Source organism: Neofelis nebulosa, chromosome 16 (assembly GCF_028018385.1).
Source record: "Neofelis nebulosa isolate mNeoNeb1 chromosome 16, mNeoNeb1.pri, whole genome shotgun sequence".
In the NCBI taxonomy this organism is placed as follows: Eukaryota; Metazoa; Chordata; class Mammalia; order Carnivora; family Felidae; genus Neofelis; species Neofelis nebulosa.
The window spans coordinates 12,503,509-12,517,242 of NC_080797.1; the positions used below are offsets into that span (position 1 = coordinate 12,503,509).

Below are 13,734 nucleotides of genomic sequence, written 5' to 3' on the forward strand. Positions count from 1 at the left end.
GAGACCTTTCTTTTGTGGGTAATGTTATGATTTTAATGCAGAAATGAACTCTGCATTAATCTATTCTGGAAAGCCATAAACATGAGGATGAAAATTGAGCCTGAATGGCATGCAAATTTAGCTTGGAAGCTTCTTGCCACCCACCAAGGTAGGAAATTGAATAAATGATTTTAGATTCTACTTGAGCTCTCCCTCTCATCTTAAGTTCATGGTAACCTGAGACTTGTCTACTCATCTGCTTATGGAGGGAGAGGTCTGCTGATAGCAGCTGAATTAATGGAACATTGCTTACAGTAGTTTGAACTTACTGCTAAGGTCACGTTTGTACTAGGAACACGAAGTTTTGAAGGGAGAGGTAAGTTTCTCCAGGTTTATGTGAGTAGTACTTAGTTGTTCAACCGCAAAGGATATTAGGAAACCGCCGTTGCTTCTCAATTCTCCGAGTATGGTATTATAGTCCAGATTGGCTTAAAACATTTGCTCAACTGAATCAAGGAAATTGTACTGAGTTCCTATTAGGCAATTAGCTTGTTTACATTCCATTCTTGCATAAAAGCTTTTGTATTTTGTTTGGGTGATTTCAGCTGAGTATAGGGATTTGTTCATCTCCTAGACAGTGTTAAAATTCTTCCTGTTTTAGGCTCCAACCAAAGGATTATTAAAATTATTATTTACACCTTATTTGATGTACTTAATAGTTAATGTGAACTTTAGAATCTGAATACCTGGTTCAAATCTCTATTCTGCCATTTGTTAGCAGTGTGATTTCAGGTGCTTTTCTCATTTAGCAAATGCAAATAGCTATCATACCTACCCCATAGGATTGCTACGAGGATGAAATGAGATCATGGGTATGGAGTATGTAACCCAGGACGTTGCAAACCTTAAAAAGTTAGTAATCGTTATTAATATTTTTCTTCATACAATAGCCAATTATGGTAGCAAGCTAAAAGTTACTTTTTTAAAGTATAATTTGGACATCTGTGTAATATTGTTTCACTCTATTAAAGTCGTGTGTCAGAAGGAATCACGGAATAGGTAAGAGATTATGTTAGATATAGAAACGTACTTCTGGTTTGAGGAGTTGGGATACGTAGTAATTTGTACCACATTTTCAAGGGAATGAAGGATTGTGACATTAGATCTTACAGCATTCTGTAACACATAAAAAGCATCTGAAAGCAGCACTGTTCCTCTTTTCCTGTCCCTTTCCGGATCTTCACAAAGGGTGAGTGTTTTTCTCTCTTCTCAACCTGGAGATTTACAGATTGTGACAAAGAGTGGTTCTCACATACCTGCGCATGCACCTCCCAAGGGCCCAGTCTGGTAGGTCGCACCAAAGTGGTATCGTTTTTGCTCTCCACTGACTCTTTGGGATAGTGATTGGGGCCTGACGTTCTAGCTCCTGAAAACTAGGAGGGAGCCCCAGGTGCTGTTAGGGCTCAGTTGGCTCATTTCACACAGGCTGTCCGTTTGTTCATCATTCATTCAGCAGTATTTACCGAACATCCACTTTATATCTGACACAGGAAACAGAGAGACGAATTGAGGGGCTTAGGCCACCAGGGAGAGACCACGTGTGGACAGATCACGTACAACCAGGGGTTCCAAGAACTCTGGCATGAGGCATCAGACAATTCTGGGCTTTCTTCTTCATCTCATCTCATACTTTCAGGTTGAGAAACACTCACGTGAGGTAAACATGCAACAGCAGGATGTTTTAGCAGCCAGGGTAAGTAATGCCAGTGGACCTCTCTCATCACTGTGTAGTGTACAAGGAACTGTGAACCTCTTTACTCCTCAGCTCATAACTATCTCAAGATGTGTGTAGAATGAGGATTATTTCCTTATTTTATTGGTAGGGGAGCTGGGATCCCAAGGGGATGATAAGTTGCATTGTGGAACAGAAAGTAAACGGTGGCAACATTTTGACTCCAAATCAGTCGCTCCACCATTGTAGTGATTACAGTGATTTGCATTTCATTTGTAATTCTGGACTGCCTCAGTTTAGGGAATCTAGACTTCTGCAAATCCACTTGTACTAATTCATTCAGGTTTAAGAGCTGAATATTTGCCTTGAAGAAGGACTTGCCAGCAAAGGTAGGTGTATTCTAACTCGTGTCCAGATGGACTCCAGGGGGTTTGTGGATCTCTTGATATCATTTACACAGTTTACCTGTATAAACTTGTACTTTAGCAAATTCAACACTTATAAGGCTTTCAAAGGACTCTGCACTGAGAAAAGGTGGAGAATTTTAAAAATTCAGTATACAAGTTTAAAAACTATGGTACTTAAGTTTTTCTCAGACAATATTTCCTGGACAGTAAAAGCTCCAAAAAATTGTTTAAAAAAATAAAATTTAAATGCCACTTTGTAGGAAACTGTTGTGTTCCTTACTGTGTGGTAGAATATTGTACTATGTAGAAGTGTCCCAATTAATGAAAAAGGGGATAAAAGAGAAGGAAATTAAAATAGTTAATTTGGCCACCCATGAGCGCCGGACATAGCAAGGAAGATTAATTTATCCATTTTGTCTCTTGGTTCTTTTCACCCTGACATTCCTTAGCAACTTTCTAAGTAGATAACCCAGCAATTGTAGAGATAAGTGCTATCATTTCTAATCCTTCCTGCAACTGTGTGAGACAGGTATTAGGCATATTTTGCAGATGAGGAAATTGGCTGAACTATTAAGTAACTTGTCTAGAGATACTTACCTAGTTAGTCTGATTATTGGTATTTGAACTTAAGTCTGCCTGGTTCCAAAGACAGTGTGCTGTATCATATAAATAATTTTAAATTATTATTCACACCTCTCATTTATATCTCAATGGAAAAATGGTAGCTGGAAACTTGATCTTAGGTAAAAATCAAGACAGACTTAAATTTAAAGAGAAATTATTTGTTGGGGGAAAAACACTGAATCGTAAGAAACAAAATTTGGTTTTGAATTGTATTAGAAGGAAGGCATGGTTGGACAACTGTAGCAACTGAACCAGGCCAGGGATACTGGGGAAAGTGAGGAAATGTGAATTCTTACAACAAGAAGCAGTTTCACAGTGATCTAGTCTCTTTTGTCTTTCTTCCCATAAACTTGAAATTTATTTTTTTCCCCTCAACATTTTAAATTTAACTTGGCCACACATCACATCTTACAAGCCGTCTCTTTTGAAAGTTTCTAAGTGACCTGCAGTATTTGACTATGAAGACATTCAGATAGGATATTTGAGAGAAATAATTTCCGTTTGATTAGGTTTGTGTTATCATCATCAGTTTTAATTTCTATCAGTAGAAAAAAATTCTATGAAGTCCTTGGGATGGGCTGGGAAGACTTCTGGTATGGTGAAGAGGTTACAAATTTGCCCTCCCCAAACTAACTTTAAACAGGACAAAATTGTCAAAAAGAAGCATTTCAGAGGTCTGGGAATTGACTAAAGACAGACAATTGAGAAGCATTTATTCATGAAAAAGCACTGAACATTAGGTAAGACCAGTGAGAATCTGTGTCATTCTTGTCTGCACTACTCCCACCCCATACCCCCAGCTCAGTTAGTTCAGTAGTTCCACCAGGGTGGGGCAGGTGGTGAAGACCACCTGTCTCACTGTCAGAGGAAGCTATTTGGAACGGAGAGAAAACAAAAAACCATGCCCAGCATCTTTGTCAATAAAGCTAGTAATCTTGTTGGGAAGTGAGTGGGGAAGGCCAACCGCTTACTTAGTCTTAGGTTGTGGCCCTGGTTGGGCATGCAGTGGACCAGTAGACTAGTTAGAAATTTGACAAGTCCTATAAGTGAGACAGCCGTAGATGGGTTTGATAAACCCCCAAATACCCTGGATGACTGGAAAGCTACATGTATGAGCATAGTTGACTAGGGAGGGCACAAGCTATCTATATATATCCCTGGATGACGGTGTGCAAATACAGAGGAGTTAAAGAAAGCTTAATGGAAAGTAAAAGCTGAGGAAGACTTAAAATGTGCCTGAACTTTGAAGGTACTTCCCATACCACACACAGATTTATCTGCAAAGGGTAGAAGCTGTATTGCTTTGAGGTGTTTGGGCACAAACCCTGACATGTACTGTTGACCATTACGATACTCAGATACAGAGTCTACCCTCAGTAGGAAGCCAAACATAAAAATAAAAATGAGAAGAAGAGGGGCGCCTGGGTGGCTCAGTCGGTTGAGCGCCGACCTCGGCTCAGGTCACGATCTCGCGGTCCGTGAGTTCGAGCCCCGCATCGGGCCCCTGTGCTGACAGCTCAGAGCCCGGAGCCTGTTTCAATTCTGTGTCTCCCTCTCTCTGACCCTCCCCCATTCATGCTCTGTCTCTCTCTGTCTCAAAAATAAATAAACGTTAAAAAAAAAAAAAAAAGAGAAGAAGAAGAAAAAGAAAAACTGAGCAGAGATATCAGTGGCTACACTGAGTGAAACAAAATCTACAGGTTTAACACAGGCAAGTTATTAAACAAATTTTAAAAGTCAGCTACTCTGGCAGTCTCCAGAAGGGAAAATGAGAATCTGGAGTTGCTAACAATGTGGTATCTAAAATAGCCAATTTTCAACCAAAATTTATAAGACATGTTGAAGAAACAGGAAAGGGTGACTCATACCTAGGGGAAAAAAAGCGAAAAGAGTAAAGGTTGAAGGCAGATTAATAGAGCCTCAGAAATCTGTGTGTCAATATCAAGTACTATCATTTGGGAGTCCCAGAAGAAGAGAGAATGGGACAGAAAAAATATTTGAAGAAATGATGTCCCCAAACTCCCAAATTTGATAAAGAACATTGTATTAATTTCCTGTTGCTGCCGTAATAAATTACCACAAATGCAATAACTTCAAACTCAATAAATTTATTATCTTATAGTTCTGGAGGTCAGACTAAAATCAAGGTGTCAGCAAGGTTGTATTCCTGCTGAAAGCTCTAAAGGGTATCTTTTTACCTGCTCTCTAGCTTCTAGAGGCCATCAGCATTCATTAGCTCAGGGCCCCTTCCTCATGTTACTCTAACCTCTACTCCTATTGTCACATCTACCCATATGACTCAACCCTCCTGCCTCCCTCTTACGAGGACTCTTGTGATTGTATTGAGCCTGCCCAGATAATGCAGGATAATCTTCCCATTTTGAGATCCTTAATTTCATCATATCGGTAAAGTTCCTTTTACCATGCAAATAAGGTAATATACTCCTAGGTTCCAGGGATTAAGATGTAGACATCTTTGAGGGATTTTTATTCAGGCTACCATAAACATCAGTGTATATATCCAAGAAACTCAGCAAACCCCAAGTAGGATAAACACAAAGATTCACACCGAGATACATCATAGTAAAACTGTTGAGAGGCAAAGATAAAACTTAAAAGCAATAAGAGAAAAATTACTTTTTCACATACCGGGAACAACCATATGATTAATGGCTTAACTTCATCTTAAAGAATGGTGTTGGAACTTTTGGTTTCTTATTCAGCATGTAAGGAGCTTAGAAGCTGCCCTTCCAATCCCAACAAGCAAAAAGCTGAACAGATGGAAAAATCAGCCAACACTTAGGATCTGTCAGAATCATGAGATCACAGAGCAAACTGTTGCCACCAAAATTGGTGAGACAGGTACAGAGAATCACATTTATTGGAGTGGTAAGAAAGTCTGAACTGTAATTGACAAATTGCTGGAGGCTCAGTGTGAACAAGTCTGAGAGTTAAAAACTGTGGAGGGACCCAGTCAGAAGAGGGCCCCACAGTTTGATGAGTTTTAACTTAAGAAGCTCCACAAGGCCCTCATACTGAATATTGGAGAAAAATTCCCTTGTGCTTCTGGTATGGGGAGGGAAAAGTAACTGTTTTGAAATATGTCACAGCATTCTGTTCTTAACAAGACCTGCCCCCAGAAGAAACTATTTTATCTAGAGAACTTACTTAGGGAAAGGGAAATCCTCAACTCCCATCTCCCTCTAGTCATCCTGTCCTATCTAGGGAGGGGAAAAAACCCTGAGAACCACTGACGAAGTTAACGGTTTGGGAGATGGGCTCACCAAAAGACTAGATAGAACCACAGAGCCATGGTATGCTTCCACTGCCTCTGCATTTCTCAAGGCCTATTTCCTGCAGTTCTTTTTAACCAGCACATCATATCTGCCTTTCAACAAAACATTACAAGGCATACTGAAAGACAACATAGTTTGAAGACACTGAACAGCATTAGAGCTGGAGTCAGATATGGCAGAGAAGTTGGAATTATCCGACTGAGAATTTTAAAACTGTAATTGATATGCTAAGGACTTTAAAGGAAAAAGTAAGCAACATGCAAGAACAGATGGGTAATGTAAGCAGAGAGATAGAAAATCTAGGCAAGAATAAAAAACGCTACAGATAGAAAACACTCTAAGAGAAATGAAGAATGTCTTTGATGGGCATGGCTGTGGAAAGAATATCTAAGCTTGAGCATGTGACAATGAGAGCTTTCAAAACTGAAAAGCAAAAAGACAGAAAAATATACAAGAACTGTGAAATAACTACAAAAGATGTAACATATGCATAATTGGAATACCAGAGGAAAGAAAGAGAAAGAATCAGAAGAAAGATTTGAAGCAATAATGATTGAGAATGTTCCCAAATTAATCTGAGACACCAAACTATAAATCCAGGAATCTCAAAGAACACCAAGTAAAGTAATGTCAGGAAAACCTCACAACACCTAGGCATACTATTGTTAGACTTCAGAAAATCAGAGATAAGAAAAAAAATCTTGGAAGAAGCAGAAAAAAAAATGTATATATATATTACCCATAGAGGAACAAAGAAATATATCTAATTTCTCCTTAGAAACTGTGTAAGCAAAAACAGAATGGAGTGAAATTTTCAGTGTTAAGAGAAAAAAGCTGAGAATTAAAAAATATATATTTTTAAAATTTTTGTTTATTAAAATATTTTTAATTATTTTTTATTTATTATTTTTGAGGGACAGAGACGGAGCATGAGTGGGGGAGGGGCAGAGAGAGAGGGAGACACAGAATCTGAAGCAGGCTGCAGGCTCTGAGCAGTCAGCACAGAGCCTGACATGGGGCTCAGACCCAGGAACTGTGAGATCATGACCTGAGCCAAAGTTGGACGCTTAACTGACTGAGCCACCCAGGTGCCTCAAATTTTTGTTTATTTAAAAAAAATTTTTTTTAAACATTTATTCATTTTTTGAGAGAGAGAGAGAGAGAGAGAGAGAGAGAGAAAGGGAATGAACGAGGGAAGGACAGAGAGAGAGGGAGATGCAGGCTCCAGGCTCTGAGCTGTCAGCACAGAGCCCAACGTGGGGTTCGAACTCACAAACAATGAGATCATGACCTGAGCTGAAGTTGGACGCTTGACCAACTGAGCCACCCAGGCACCCCAATTTTTGTTTATTTTTAAAGTAATCTCTAGGATCAGGAGTTGCATGTTCCGCTGACTGAGCCAGCCAGGGTCCCTAAAAGGCCTAGAATTCTATACCCTTGGGAGATACCTTTCAAAAGTGAAGGAGAAATAGACTTCAAACAAAAATTGAGGGAATTTGTTGCCACTAGACTTGCCTTGCAAGAAATGTTAAAAGAAGTTCTTCAGAAAAGGAAAATGGTATAGGTCAGAAACTCAGATCTACATCAAAGAAGGAAGAATGTCGGTGAAAGTATAAGTGAAAGTTAAAAACTTTTATTTTTATTATCCTTAATTGACCTAATAGGTAACAGTTTGCTCAAAATAATAATAGGTAAGACATATCAATTTGTGTGTGTGTATGTATGTGTGTGTGCTTATGTATAAGTGAAATGAATGACAGCAATGATAGATGGAAGAAAGGAATTGGGAATATTTTGTCACTTGCATTATCCGTGAAGTGGTATAGTTTTGTTTGAAAGTGGCCTTGGATTAGTGATAAATATATACTGCATTCTGTAGAGCAACCACTAAAAAAAGCATAACTGATATTCTAAGAAAGGAGAGAAAATGGAATTATATAAATGTTCAGTTAAAACTCCAAAATGTAAGGGTGCATGGGTGGCTCAGTTGATTAAGTGTCTGACTCTTGATCTCAACTCAGGTCTTGATCTCAGGGTCATGAGTTCAAGCCCCTTATTGGGCTTTGCACTGGGTGTGAAGCTTACTTAAAACAAACAAAAAGTCCAAAATGTAGAAAAAGTGTGGAAGACAAATATAGGAGCAAAGAATGATTACAACAAAGAGAAAACAGTAACAAATATGATAAATATCAATCTAACTATATCAATAATCCCTCTAAACATCAGTGGTCTAAAAATCAAGACCCAACCGTATGTTGCCTGCAAGAAACTCATTTTAAATATAAAGACACATATAGATTAAAAATAAAGGGATAGAGAAAGATATATCATGCTGACTAATCAAAAGAAAGCAGGAATAGCTATATTCATTTTAGACAGAACAGACTTCAGGGTAAGGAAAGTGATGAGGAATAAAGAGGGGCATTACATAATGATAAAGGGGTCAATACTCCCCAAAGACATAACATTCCTTAATGTGTATGCACCTAACTACAGTGTGTCAAGGTACATGAAGAAAAACTGGTAGAACTACGAATAGGTGAATCCATTATTACAATTGGAGACTTCGGTACCTCTCTGATCAGAAATGGACAGATCTAGCAGGCAGAAAATCAGTAAGAACATATTTGAAGTTCACAGCACCATCAGTCAACTATATATCATTGACATCTATAGGATATTTCTTCAAAATTTTTTTTAATGTTTATTTATTTTTGACAGACAGAGAGAGAGAGCATGAGCTGGGGAGGGGCAGAGAGAGGGAGACACAGAATCCGAAGGAGGCTCCAGGCTCCGAGCTGTCTGCACAGAGCTCGATGCGGGGCTCGAACTCACAGACTGTGCGATCATGACCTGAGCTGAAGTCGGACGCTCAACCGACTGAGCCACCCAGGCGCCCCAACGTTAGAATATTTCATCCCAAAACAGCAGATTACAAATTCTTCACGTGGAACATTCACCAAGATAGATCGCATTTTGGGTCCTAAAACACAACAAATTTAAAAGAGTAGAAATCATACAACGTCTGCTTTCAAGCCACATTGGAATTAAAGTAGAAGTCAGTAACAAAGATAGCTGGAAAATGCCCCAAATACTTGGAGATGAAACAACACACTTTTTTTAAAAAAGTTTATTCATTTATTTTGGGGGCGCCTGTGTGGCTCAGTCAGCTGAGCATCCGACTTCGGCTCAGGTCGTGATCTCGCTATCCATGAGTTCAAGCCCCACATTAGCCCCACATGTTCTGACAGCTCAGAACCTGGAGCCTGTTTCAGATTCTGTGTCTCCCTCTTTCTCTGCCCCTCCTCCAGTCATCCTCTCTCTCTCTCTCTCTCTCTCTCTCTCTCTCTCTCTCTCTCTCTCTCTCTCTCTCCCCCCCCGTCAAAAATAAACATTAAAAAAATTAAGTTCATTTATTTTTGAGAGAGAGCGAGCATGTACGAGCAGGGGAGAAGAAGAGAGGGAGAGAGAGTCCCAAGCAAGCTCTAGTCTGTTAGCACAGAGCCGGATGCAGGGCTTGATCCCATGAACCATGGGATGACCTGCGCTGAAACCAAGAATTGGATGCTTAACTGACTGAGCCACCCAGGTGCCAGCACACTTCTAAATAACAAATGGCTCAAAGAAGACATCTGAAATTTAAAAATATTTTTAACTAAATGGACATGAAAATCTAATTTACCAAAATATGTGGAATGTAGTGAAAACTGTGCATACAGGGAAATTTATAGCATTGAATACATATATTAGAAAAGAAGAAAAATCTAAAATTAGTAATTTAAACTTCTACCTTAGGAAAAAAGAAGAACAAATCAAATTGAAAATAAGAATAATGATAATTAGAGTAGAAATCAGTGGAATTGAAAATAAGAAATCAGTAAAGAAAATCAACAAAACCCAAAACTGATTTTTTGAAGAGATTAATAAAATTGATAAGCCTCTAGCTAGGCTAAGGGGAAAAATAAGACATTGCTAATATCAGAAGAGAAAAGGGATATCACTACAGATTCCATGGACATGAAAAGGATAATAAAAATATTATCAATTCTATGCCCACAAATTTGATAACCTAGATGAAATTGACCAATTCTTTGAAAGACACAATCTGTCAAAGCTCGTACAAGAGGAAATAGACAATTTGAATAGACCTTTATCTGTGAAAGAAATTGGATTAATAATTAATGTTCCAAAGTAGAAAGCACCAGACCTGAATGAGTTCACAGGTGAATTCTGCTAAACATTTAAGGAAGAAATCACGCCAATTCTCTGCAGTCTCTTCCAGAAGATAGAAGCAGAGGGAATACTTCCTAATTCACTATATGAGATCAATATTACCCTGATACCAAAACCAAAGACATTACAAGAAAATAAAAGTACAGACCAATATCTCTTACGAACATATATGCAAAAATCCTCAACAAAATATTACCATATCGAATCAAGGGTTGTATAAAAATAATTATACACTATGACCAAGTGAAATTTATCTCAGCCTGCAAGGCTAGGTGAACATTGAAAAATCAATTAAGTAATCCATAGCATTAACAGACTAAAGAAGAAAAATTATGGGATCATATCAATGGATGCAGAAAAAGCATTTCACAAAATATAATACCCATTCGTGATAACAACAACAACAACAACAACAACAACAAAATCTCAGCAAACTAGGAATAGAAAAGAACTTCAACTTGCCTGAGAACATCAAAGCCTCCCTGCTGAGGTCAGGAACAAAGCAATGATGTTCCTTCTCACAATTGCTTTTTAACGTGTAGTACTGGAAGTCCTAACCAGTGCAGTAAGATGAGAAAAGGAAGTAAAAAATGTACTGTTTGAGAAGGAAGAAGTAAAACTGTCTTTTCTTGCAGATGATATGATTGTCTATGTGGAAAACCCAAAAGAATCAGTTAAAAAAACAACTGGAATTAATAAGGAATTATAGTTATGTTAAGAATACAAAGTTAATACATAAAAGTCAATCACTTTCCTGTATACCAGCAATGAATAGTGGAATTTGAAACTAAAGACAATATCATTTACGTTAGCATCCTCCCCTTCCCCAAACAAAATACTTAAGTATAAGTCTAACAAAATATATATAAGATGTATCTAAGGAAAACTACCAAACTCTGATATATGAAATAAAAGAACTAAATGAATAGAGATATATTCCATGATCACAGATAGAATGACTCAATATTGTCAAGATGTCAGTTCTTCTCAACTTAATCTATAGATTCAACGTAATCTCAATAAAAATCCCAGCAAGTTATTTTGTGGATGTTGACAAACTGACTCTAAAATTTATATGGAGTGGCAAAAGACCCAGAATAGCCAACTTGATAACTGAGGAACAAAGTTGGAAGATGACACTATGCAACATCAAGACTGACTATAAAGCTACAGTAATCAAGACAATATGGTATTGGTGAAAGAAGACAAAGATCAATGGAACAGAGTAGAGAGCCCAGAAATGGACCCACAAAAGGTATGGTCAGCAGGTCATTGACAAAGGAGCAAAGGCAATACAATGGAACAAAGATAGTTTTTTTCACAAATGGTGCTGGAACAACTGCACATCCGCATGCAAAAAATGAATCTAGACATAGGCCTTATACCCCTCACAAAAATTAACTCAGACTGGACCATAGACCTGGATGTAAAACACAAAGCTATAAACCTCCTGGAATATAGTGTTGGAGAAAACCTTGATGACCTGGGGTATTAATGACGCCATTTTAGGTGCAACACCAAAGGCACAATCCATGAAAGAAATACTTGAAAACCTAGGGCTCCTGGGTGGCTCAGTTGGTTGAGTGTCCGACTCTTGATTTCAGCTCAGATCATGATCCCAAGGTTGTGGGATCGAGCCCTGTGGTCCATGGCCTGCTGAGATTCTCTTTCTCTCTCTCTCTCTCTCTCAAAAAAGAAAAAAAAAAGATAATATGGACTCCGTTAAAATTAAAAACTTCTGCTCTGGGAAAAACAGTGTCAGGAATGAGAAGACAATCACAGATTGGGAGAAAATATTTGTAAAAGACATATCTCTGATCAAGGACTGTTATCCAAAATACACAGAGAACTCTTAAAACTCAATAGTAAGAAAATGAACAGCTCAAAATTTAGGCAAGACTGAACAGACAGCAAAGAAGATATACAGATAGCAAGTAAACATGCGAAAACATGTGCAACATCATATGTCACTGGAGAATGGCAAAACAACAGTGAGACATCAGTACACACCTATTAGAATGGCCAACATCCCAAACACTGACACCACCAGATGCTGGCAAGGATATGTAGCAACAGGAACGTTCATTTATTGCTGGCAGGAATGCATAATGTCACAGCCACTTTGGAAGACAGTTTGACAGGTTTTTTTTTTTTTTTTAATAAAACTAAACATATTCTGGGGCGCCTGGGCAGCTCAGTGGGTTAAACATCCGATTTCGGCTCAGGTCATGATCTCATGGTTCGTGGGTTTAAGCCCTGTGTCGGACTCTGTGCCAACAGTTCAGAGCCTGGAGCCTGCTTCGGATTCTGTGTGTCTCTCTCTGCCCCTCCACCGTGTTCTCTCTCTCTCTCTCTCTCTCTCTCTCTCTCTCTCTCAAAAATAAGCCTTAAGAAATTAAAAAAAAATTAAACATACTTCTACTCTATGATCCAGTAATTGCACTTCTTGGTATTTACCCAAGCAAATTGAAAACTTATGTCCACACAAAAATCTGCAAACAGATGTTTTTAGCATCTTTATTCATAATTGCCATAACCTGGAAGCAACCAAGATGTCCTGCAGTAGGTGAATAAACTGTGAGACATACGGGACTTTTTTTTTTTTTTTTTTTTTTTTTTTGTGGTACAAAAGAATGTTATTCAGTGTGAAAGGAGAGTGAGCTACCAAACCATCAGAGGACATGGAGGAACCTTAAATGCATATTGCTAAGTGAAACAAGCCAGTCTTAAAAGGTTGTATACTGTATGATTCCAACTATCTGACATTCTGGAAAAGGCAAAACTATGGAGACGGTAGAAATACAATGGGTACCCAGCGTTGGGGGAGGGGGATGAATTAGCAGAGCACAGAGGATGTTTAAGGCAGTGAAACTATTCTGTATGATACTGCAGTGGTGAACACATGTCATTATACATTTTTCAAAGCCCACAGAATACGCACCGACAGTGAAGGGTAATAGAAACTGTGGACTTTGGTCGATAATGATGTGTCCGTGTAGGTTCATCAGTTGTAACAGATTTACCACCATGATGGGAAATGGTGATAGCGGAGGAAGTTGGGCATCTGTGAGGATAAGGGATATAGTTTTATTATGAACCTAAAACTGCTTTAAAAAATAAAGTGTATAAATTGAATAATTGAAAAGAGAATGGTAGTCACAGAACAGTGGAGTTACATGTTCAAAGCAAAAAGTCAACACCAAATTCTATATTAAAATTTATATCTGAAACTATCCTTCAAACACGAAAGTAAAGATATTCTCACATAAACAAAGACTGAGAGAATCTATTGATTACAGACTTCCCTTTCAAGAAATACTAAGCCAAGTCCCTTAGACCAAAAAGAAATGACTCCAGACTGTATATCTGCAGGTAGAAATAAGGAGCCCTGGAAATGACTAACTTGTGGGTAGCTATAAGAGACTGTAGAGGCGCCTGGGCGGCTCAGTCGGTGGAGCGTCCG

General features: G+C 38.4%; 1 protein-coding gene across 2 annotated transcripts in view; it reads left to right on the plus strand.

The window, feature by feature from the left end:
• Window positions 1–1,120: 1,120 nt before the first annotated feature.
• Window positions 1,121–13,734, plus strand: part of DHRS7B (dehydrogenase/reductase 7B) — a 51,841-nt gene continuing 39,227 nt past the window's right edge. For both annotated transcript variants that reach the window (XM_058703143.1, XM_058703144.1), the window contains exon 1: window positions 1,121–1,732. The gene's annotated coding sequence lies outside the window, so the exon portion shown is untranslated. The remainder of the gene's footprint in view (window positions 1,733–13,734) is intronic.